Below are 10364 nucleotides of genomic sequence, written 5' to 3' on the forward strand. Positions count from 1 at the left end.
CTCTGTCACCCAGGCTGGAGTGCAGTGGCGCAATCTCGGCTCACCGCAACTTCGGCCTTCCTGGCTCAAGAGATTCTCCTTCCTCAGCCTCCTGAGTAGCTGGGACTACAGGTGCGCACCGCCATGCTCGGCTACTTTTTGTATTTTAGTAGAGATGGAGTTTCACCATATTGGCCAGGCTGGTCTCAAACTCCTGACCTCGTGATCTGCCTGCCTTGGCCTCCCAAAGTACTGGGATTGCAGGTGTGAGCCACCGAGCCTGGCCAAAACCCACTCCAGTATTCTTAATCCATAGTATTGGAACGTCAGGCACATTTTATGAGGGCCTATGATCTAAAGTGCTGTCCTTTATGTTTTATATTGATTAAGAGAGAAACATCAAATCTATTTCTTAGTACTCTAGCAGATGCAAAAACTGGTTTTCTTACTGTGCAGAGGATTGTGTTTATGTGACATTTATGATAAAATTAGATTTCATAGTTTTTGTGGCTTTTCTTTCTGTCCTCAAGTAAAATTAGATTTCCTTATCCGTAGAAAGAAAAAAAAATTGGGGGAAGAAATACATTAAAACATTAATGAAATTAAATAATCATACTCAAATTTTCTTCAAGGAGTATACACTATTTTGCTAATTATAATAAAATGGGTCTTATTAAAAATCAGAGTGGGGGGAGGAGGAAGCAAGGTCTGATTTTAAAAGCCATGAGATGAAGGAAGTCTTGTTTGAACCAACAAATGCACGAGTCAGAAAGAGCCCAGCAATAATCTCTTACAGATCATGACCAAAAATGCTTCCTGGCCAGTATGGAGACACCAGGGGGCAGTGAGTGCCTCCCTGAGAACTGCTGCTGCTCCCAGCTCAAGCAGCTCAGCCTGCGGTCTACGATTCATCGATTCATCGTCACCAACCTTGGGAAAGTTACGTTGCACTTACATGCTGCTTCCAAAGGCTCTTATGCTTTAATTTTTGAAGACACTGTTTCTGTGAATAAAACTGAACAATGGTCCGGCGGACGTTAGCATGTAGTTGAGGACCTGGGTGAAAAGATGGGAAATAAAGACAAACCGAAACCATTTTGCCTTCTGGAGTAGGAGTCAGGGAAAGGGATTTGAAAAGCTGCCACGGTAGGGTTCAAACTTAGCGGTCCAGGTTAACCTAGCTTCCACAGCCATCAGAAAGAGGGGCGTGCTTCTCTGTGGGTGGCGGGTTGAGGAGGAAGTTCCCACTTTTCTTCTCCAGCTTTTCTGCCTCAACACTGTGGCCCCTGTCCCACCCCAGTTCACAATCTTTCATTCTGGCTAAAACTTCTGCCTTTATGCATTACTTCAGGCGATGCATATAACATTCTATCTTTGCTTGGCTATACTGTTTACAAAGTTGTTTATACTTTATAAATTATTTTCATGCATGTTTTCCACCCATGATTTGAAATGGTTTGGGCTTTTGACTCCCACGTTAAAGACCTTCACTATATTGGAAATGAGTACACCCCAAGTGACTAAAGCTGATGTTGGAAACCACTGGATTACTGACCAAGCCCTAATGACATCGCATTGGCCTGAGACCACTGACCAGCCTGCTGGCTAAAGCTCCTGATGTGGGCAGAGTGAAAAGTCCGGAATCTCAAATATGGAGCTTGGCAGTGAATTTCTTTCTGAAAAGGAAGAGCAAGGCAACACTGTGGAAGCATTTTCTATTCAAAGACTTTCACAGGCATCTGTGCACATCAAATCGGCAATGAATATATGTGAGACAGATGACCCTCATTTTCAATGTTGTTTGGAGGTCTTTGGAAGAGTGAATTCCTTTGTTTGCCACAGGTGATTTATTAGGGAAAGTTGTCTTTCTAAACCATATATTTTCGAAAGTTGCAACAAGTCTTACTCATGCAGAAAAATCTTTCAAAAGGGACATTTGCTATAGAGTTTTTAGGGTAGTGTGGTTTTACACACTAAATAAATGCTTGTAAATGTATTTGGGACTTGTTGTGATCAACTGTACCTTTGTTTCCTCTCTTTGCAGTGGATTTGGTGGCTACTGTTACTGTTTTCTTTTCTTTTCTTTTCTTTTCTTTTCTTTTCTTTTCTTTTCTTTTCTTTTCTTTTCTTTTGAGACCGAGTCTCACTCTGTCACCCAGGCTGGAGTGCAGTGGGGCAATCTTAGCTTATTGCAACCTCCACCAAGCGATTCTCTTGCCTTAGCCTCCTGAGTAGCTGGGATCACAGGAATGCGCCACCATACCCAGCTAATTTTTGTATTTTTAATAGAGACAGGAGTTCACCATGTTGGCCAGGCTGGTCTTGAACTGCTGACCTCAAGTGATCTCCCCACCTCGGCCTCCCAAAGTGCTGGGATTACATAAACAACTAAGGTGCTGAAAGGATTTAGTTCTCAGTGCTGCTGAGACAGGAGCTTCTCATTTAGACTCTGTTGGGGAAAAAGCTGGTTCCCAAGTAGGTGGCAGCACTTAGGTGGTTTATTATTTGTTGAGCACCAAAGATGTGCTCAGACCAGTAGGAAAATCACATACAGTACCTTCCATGCCTTCTATAAGGCCACCTTCTCAGGCTTTTTGGCTCACATCAGACAAAGGAAAATAAAATAAACAACTGAGCCAGGGCATGATATGAAACCTGGAAAGTTGTTTTTTAAATAGAAACCACATTATTGGCAAAATAAATCACAGCACCTTGGACATATTTTATACATTTAACCAGAATTTTGAGTTAATATTAGGTCTATAAAATGGTAGTTAGTAAGGCTAGGATAAGCAATTTCTCTCTGCACCCTTTCAAGCTGATTCTTTCTTTTGGAAGAGATGTTGCTTCCACCTTCTTCAACTCTCTCCATGGCTCCTGCAAAATGTATTTAATATATCCCACTGACCTTCTACCAATGTCTGAGCCTCCATATTTTATCGGTCTTTTAATAAATGGTTGTCTCCTTCACATTCTTCTTTTAACATGCAAATATCCTATAGAAAGGTAATATATTAAGTTTTTAACACAGGGATGCAAATTCTAGGCAAGTTCCCAGGCACGCTGTCAGTTGACTGCAGGTGTCACTAATCTATCATCGCGTGCTTTCTCACAGAGTCTGGAATTAGCCTTAGAATCCTCAAGGCGGCCAGGCGTGGTGGCTCATGCCTATAATCCCTGCACTTTGGGAAGCCAAGGCAGGTGGATCATCAGAGACCAGGAGTTTGAGACGAGCCCAGTCAACATGGTGAAACCCTGTCTCTACTAAAAACACAAAAATTAGCTGGGCAAGGTGGTGGGTGCCAGCTACTCAGGAGGCTGAGGCAGGAGAATCATTTGAACCTGGGAGGTGGAGGTTGCAGTGAGCCAAGATCATGCCATTGCACTCCAGCCTGGGCAACAAGAGCAAAACTCTGTCTCAAAAAAAAAAAAAAAAAAAAAAAAAGGCTGGGTGTGGAGGCTCCCAGAAATTTGGGAGGCCGAGGCAGGTGGATCACCTGAGGTCAGGAGTTTGAGACCAGCCTGACCAACACAGTAAAACCCCACCTCTACCAAAAAAAAAATACAAAAGTTAGCTGGCCATGGTGGCCAGCACCTGTAAATCCCAGCTACTCAGGAGGCTGAGGCAGGAGAATCGCTTGAACCCAGGAGGTGGAGGTTACAGTGAACTGAGATTGTGCCACTGTACTCTAGCCTGGGTGACAGAGAGAGACTCTATCTCAAAAAAAAAAAAAAAAAAAAAAAAGAAGAATCCTCAACACGGTGCTGCTGGCAGCCTATGCAGGCTAGTCAACATTGGCATATGAGTAGAGGCCTATATGGCATCCCTCCCTACCTTAGCAGCATAATCTGGATGAGTTGCTAATATATTATCTTCTTGGTCAGGGTTCCAGAAACCAGCAAACTGGATGATAAGGGCATAAGGAGGATAAATATTAAGGTCAATCTTGTTCTACATCACAATTGCATCCTAAGCTCTTTGCCTAACTCTCTCTCCCTCTCTCTCTCTGTCTCTCTCTCTCTCTCTCTCTTTATACATATATATATTTTTTTATTTTATTTTATTTTTTGAGACAGAGTCTTGCTCTGTCACCCAGGCTGGAGTGCAGTGGTGCAATCTCAGCTCACTGTAACCTTCACCTCCCGGGTTCAAGTGATTCTCCTGCCTCAGCCTCCCAAGTTGCTGGGATTACAGGTGCCCGCCACCACGCCTGGCTAATTTTTTGAATTTTTAGTGGAGACAGGGTTTCACCGTGTTAGCCAGGAGGGTCTTGATCTTCTGACATTGTGATCTGCCCGCCTTGGCCTCCCAAGTTGCTGGGATTACAGGCATGGGCCACCGCGCCTGGCCACTATATTTTAACGGCAGAAATAAGAAACAAGGGTGGCAGAACTACAAAAGAATACTTTAGGAATATTTACTTTAAAATAGTGGAACATTTTCAGGCCTCCCTAAGGGTAATTAGCTGTCTTCAAATAGCTCATTCATCAAGACTCACACACAGATAGTCTTCGATCCCTAGGATAAGTGAAGCCCACACATAGTGGACACGAATTGTTAAATGGGGAAGTATTAAGGAGCTATTGCCAAGAGGAGTTAGATAGCGCCACCTAGAAAATAACAATGAAGTCAGTATCTCCTGCACATTGTGGTAGACTTTCCAGGTACTTTGGATGAACTACTAGAATTTGTTCTCTTCCTGCCCCAAAGTCAGTGTACACGACCTCTCTGAAATAAAAGCAGAGCAAAAATCATACAGAAAGAGAGAAGTCCACTTAAGGGAGTGGGAGCTACAGCTGGCAGGTTACAGGAAGCATCTTGAAAGTGAACACAGCTCTGATAGATAATAGCAGTAGTTACGGCTGTGAAAGTATAATCAGCCTTATCACCCCCCAGCACCCGGAGTCAGAAGACTTTACTGATGCTTATGGGGGGCAGGAAAGGCCCCCCAGGAGCAGGGAGGTTGAGGCAGTCAGTAGTTGCATAAGCCCTGGTCACATAAGGGCAAGTTAGGGAACATTCATCTTCTTAGGATTCTATGGCTCCTTCCTTGCCAAGGGGAGAGGGGATCTCAAGGTGGGAGACAACCCCCAGAGCAGTGAGGGCAGAGAGAGAGATGGCTGAGAGCCCCCACCCTGAAAGAAGCACTATAATAGGCAGCAGCGCCTGTATGGAATGGTCAGGAGGGGAAAATGGGGAGGCAGCAGTGGTTGGCCCCTTGAAGAAGGGTCCAGCCTTGGCCTGGGTGTGCTCATGAGAACACCTAGGGTTCCCCAGGAGTGTGGAGCAGGGCCCAAAGCCCCTTTCCTGCAGGCTTCTTTAAGGAGAAAAAGGCATTTAGGGAGCACTCTGGCAAGGTATGCCAGAATTAGTCTTGAAGGCACAGCTAGAGCAGACAGGGCACCAAGTCACCACTGGTAGAGGAGGGGCAGCCTCTGATTGATTATACATGAAACAAACACCGCTTTAACCTCATGGGGATTCTTGGAACTTGGGATGTACCTGCCTTCTCTTTTTCTTTCTCTTTTAATAAAGTTGAGTTAAAAAACAAACCAAATTTAGTTATTGTTGTAAAACAGTAGTTTTTTTTTTCTTTTCTTTTCTTTTTTTTTGAGATGGAGTCTTGCTCTGTAACCCAGGCTGGAGTGCAGTGGCACGATCTCAGATCACTGCAACCCCTGCCTTCCGGGTACAGGCGATTCTCTTGCCTCAGCCTCCTGAGTAGCTTGGACTACAGGCATCTGCCACCATGCCCGGCTAATTTTTGTATTTTTTATCAGTAGAGATGAGGTTTCACCATGTTGGCCAGGCTGGTCTTGAACTCCTGACCTCAAGTGATCTGCCTGCCTCAGCCTCCCAAAGTGCTGGGATTACAGGTGTGAGCCACCTCTCCCAGCCGATCAGTGACTTTTAAACACTAGTCTGCAGCCGAATCATCTGGAGGGCACACACATTGCTAAGCTCCACTCCGAGTTTCTGATTTCGTAGTTATAGAATGGGCTCGAAAATTTGCATTTTTAATGGGTTCCTTGGAGCTGCTGATGCTGCTGGTCAGGGATCACATAAAAACCACTAGCATAGAAAGTTTTCTGGACCATGGAATCCTTAGCTGAAAGATGCTGTAGACCAGATTATAATACAAGATAAGCAGTCCCTGCCATAAAATAGTATCCTAACAAGGTACATTCCTGGCTAGGGCCCTGGGGTAGTTTGCTAGGGCTGTTGTAAAAAAGTACCACAGACTAGATGGCTTAAGCAACAGAAATTAATTTTCTCACAGTTCTGGAGTCTAGATATTCAAGATCAAAGTGTTCCGGGGCTGGCTTCTTCTGAGGCCTGTCTTGGCTCTGAAAATGGCCAACTTCTCCCTGAGTCTGCACATGGTCTTCCCGCTGTACTTCTCTGTGTCCAAATTTCCTCTTCTGTCTCTCTCTCTTTTTTTTTTTTTTTTTTGAGACAACGTATCATTTTGTCGCCCAGGCTGAAGTGCAGTGGCACAGTCATGGCTCACAGCAGCCTTGAACTCCTGAGCTCAAGCTGTCCTCCCATGTAGCTGGAACTATAGGCTCACACTGCCACACAACACTCTGTGAATTTTAAATTCTTTCTAGAGGCCAGGGGCAGTGGCGCATGCCTGTAGTCCCAGCTACTCAGAAGACGGAGCTGGGAGGATTGCTGGAGCCCAGGAGTTTTGGGCTGTACTCTGCTATGTCGATCAGGCGTCCACATTAAGTTTGACATCAATATGGTGACCTCTTGGGAGCAGGGGACCACCAGGTTCACCTGGAGTGAACTAGCCCAGGTCGAAAACGGAGCAGGTCAAAACTCCTGTGCTGATTAGAAATGGGATTGTGCCTGTGAATAGCTACTGCACTCCAGCCTGGGCAATATAGCAAGACCCCGTCTCTAAAACAAAAAGTTCTATCCTTTTCAAATAAAAAAAAATATATATATATTTCTAGAGATGGGGTCTCATTATGTTGCTCAGGCTGGCCGTGAACTCCTGGTCTCAAGTGATCCTCTCACCTCAGCCTCCCAAAGTGCTGGGATTACAGGCATGAGATACCACACCCGGTCAACACTTGATATTTTTCCAGTGCTTGGCATTTGACAACCATTATCCCAGGGTACCTCATTCCTAGTATTAAGATGGTAGACTAAGAATTATCAATTTGAAGATGATGTGTTGAACATAGAATCAGAGTAAATGGAATCAATAATCTTATGGAAACTGTGCCACGGTTTCTGATCCCTAAATCCAGATGTATCATCTCATGCCTAATTTAACATGTTCTGAAAACATGGCAGAATTTTTAAATTAGAACTCCCCAAGAATATCCTGGAATGTGATTGTTGTACAAAAGGGAATCAATTACCTCCCTCCCTCCCTCTCTCCCTCCCTCTCTCCCTTCTTTCCTTCCTTCCTTCCTTCCTTCCAGATGGAGTTTTGCTCTTGTTGCTCAGGCTGGAGTGCAATGGCAGAATCTCAGCTCACCGCAACCTCTGCCTCCCAGGTTCAAGTGATTCTCCTGTCTCAGCCTGCCGAATAACTGGGATTACAGACGTGCGCTGTCACTCCCTGCTAATTTTGTATTTTTAGTAGAGACGGGGTTTCTCCATGTTGGTCAGGCTGGTCTCGAACTCCTAACCTCAGGTGATCTGCCCGCCTTGGCCTCCCAAAGTGCTGGGATTACAGGCATTAGCCACTGTGCCCAGCCACTTGTTTCTTCTTTAATAAATATTCTATTGAACATCTACTTAATGCCAGAGATGGAGCTAGGTGCTGTGTGCAATAAATAAGCACTAGGCAGGATTATGTAGTGGTTAAAATACATTCTGGGGGTCGGGCTTGGTGTCTCATACCTGTAATATCAACATTTTGGGAGGCTGAGTGGGGAGGATTACTGGAGGCCAGGAGTTCGAGACAAGCCTGGGCAACATACTGAGACCCCATCCCTATTGATTTTTTTTTTTTGGGGGGGGGATGGAGTCTCCCTCAGCCGCCCAGGCTGGAGTGCAGTGGCACGATCTCGGCTCACTGCAATCACTGTTTCCCGGATTCACGCAATTCTCCCATCTCAGCTTCCAAGTAGTTGGGATTACAGGCACCCACCATCATGCCCAGGTAATTTTTTTTTTTTTTTTTTTTTTTTTGTATTTTAGTAGAGATGGGGTTTCACCATATTGGTCAGGCTTGTCTTGAACTCCTGACCTCTGGTGATCTGCCCAGCTTGGCCTCCCAAAGTGCTAGGATTACAGGCATGAGCCACTGCACCCGGCCCTCTATTGAAATTTTTTAAACATTGAAAAGAAGAAAAAAAAAACAAAACACATTCTGTAGACAAATTGCCTGAATTCAAATTCCAGCTCTACTATTTACTAGCTTGACAGTTGCTTAACCACTTTGTGCCCCAGTTTCCTCATCTGTAAAATGGGAATAATAATTGCACCTTTCTGATAAAGGTCATATGAGAATTAAATGAGTCAATATTTATAAGAAAGCACAGCCAACTGATATTTAACAAAATTGACAAGAACATACATTAAGGAAAGGACACCCTTTTCAATAAATGGTGCTGGGAAAATTGGATTGCCGTATGCAGAAGAATGAAACTGGACCCCTATTTCTCACCATATAAGATGAATCAATTCAAGATGAATTACAAGACTTATATGTACCTGAAACTATAAAAATACTAAAAGAAAACCTAGGTAAAACTCTTCTGAACGTTGGTCTAGGCAAAGGATTTATGACTAAGACCTCAAAAGTACAGGCCACAAAACTAAAATAGGCAAATGGGACTTAATTAAACTAAAAAGCTTATGCACAACAAAAGAAATAATCAGATAATCAACAGAGTAAACAGACAACCTATCAGATGCAAACTATGCATCCGACAGGGGACTAATAGCCAGAATCTACAAGGAACTCAAACGACTCAACAACGAAAAACATATAACCCCCTTGAAAAAGTGGGCAAAGGCCGGGTGCGGTGGCTCAGGCCTGTAATCCCAGCACTTTGGGAGGCCAAGGTGAACAGATCACCTGAGGTCAGGAGTTCGAAACCAGCCTAACCAACACGGAGAAACCCTGTCTCTACTAAAAAGACAAAATTAGCCAGGTGTGGTGGCACATGCCTGTAGTCCCAGCTACTCTGGAAGCTGAGGCAGGAGAATTGCTTGAACCTGGTAGGCGGAGGTTGCAGTGAGCTGAGTTCGCACCATTGCACTCCAGCCTGGCAACAAGAGCGAAACTCCATCTCAAACAACAACAACAAAAAACAAAACAAAACAAAAGTGGGCAAAGCAGGAGTTCAAGGTTACAGTGAACTATGATCATGCAATTGCATTCTAACCTGGGTGACAGAGCAAGACTCTGGCTCTAATAAAAATTAAAAGGTGGGCAAAAGACATAAATAGACATTTTTTTTTGAGAGAGAGAGAGAGTCTCACTCTGTTGCCCAAGCTGGAGTGCAGTGGCGTGATCTTGGCTCACTGCAACCTCCACCTACTGGGCTCAAGTGATTCTTCTATCTCAGCCTCCTGAGCAGCTGGGACTACAGGCATGCACCATCATACCCAGATAATTTTTTGTATTTTAGTAGAGACAGAGTTTCACCATGTTGCCCAGGGTGGTCTCGAACTCCTGAACTCAGGCAATTTGCTCACCTCGGCCTCCCAGATATTTTTCAAAAGGAGACATACAAATGACCAACGAACATATGAGAAAATGCTCAACATCACTAATCATCAGAGAAATGCAAATTAAAACCATAATGAGAGATCATCTTTTTTTTTTTTTTTGAGACGGAGTCTCGCTCTGTCGCCCAGGCTGGAGTGCAGTGGCCAGATCTCAGCTCACTGCAAACTCCGCCTTCCGGGTTCCCGCCATTCTCCTGCCTCAGCCTCCCGAGTAGCTGGGACTACAGGCGCCCGCCACCTCGCCCGGCTAGTTTTTTTTGTATTTTAGTAGAGACGGGGTTTCACCGTGTTAGCCAGGATGGTCTTGATCTCCTGACCTCGCGATCCGCCCGTCTCGGCCTCCCAAAGTGCTGGGATTACAGGCTTGAGCCACCGCGCCCGGCTGAGAGATCATCTTTTATCAGTTAGAATGGCCGTTATTAAAAAGACAAAAAATAACAATGTTGGTGAGGATGTGGAGAAAAGGGAACTCTAATACACCTTTGGTGTAATGTAAATTAGTGTGTTCTCTATGAAAAATAGTATGGGGATTTCTCATAAAACTAAAAATAGAACTACCAACCAATCCAGCAATCCCACTACTGAGTTTCCACCCAAAGGAAAAGAAATCATTACAGCAAAAAGACATCTGCTCTCATTTGTTTATCACACTGCTGTTCACAATAGCAAAGATACGGAATCA

This window comes from Rhinopithecus bieti, unplaced genomic scaffold, assembly GCF_001698545.2.
Source record: "Rhinopithecus bieti isolate Rb0 unplaced genomic scaffold, ASM169854v2 scaffold_31527, whole genome shotgun sequence".
In the NCBI taxonomy this organism is placed as follows: domain Eukaryota; kingdom Metazoa; phylum Chordata; class Mammalia; order Primates; family Cercopithecidae; genus Rhinopithecus; species Rhinopithecus bieti.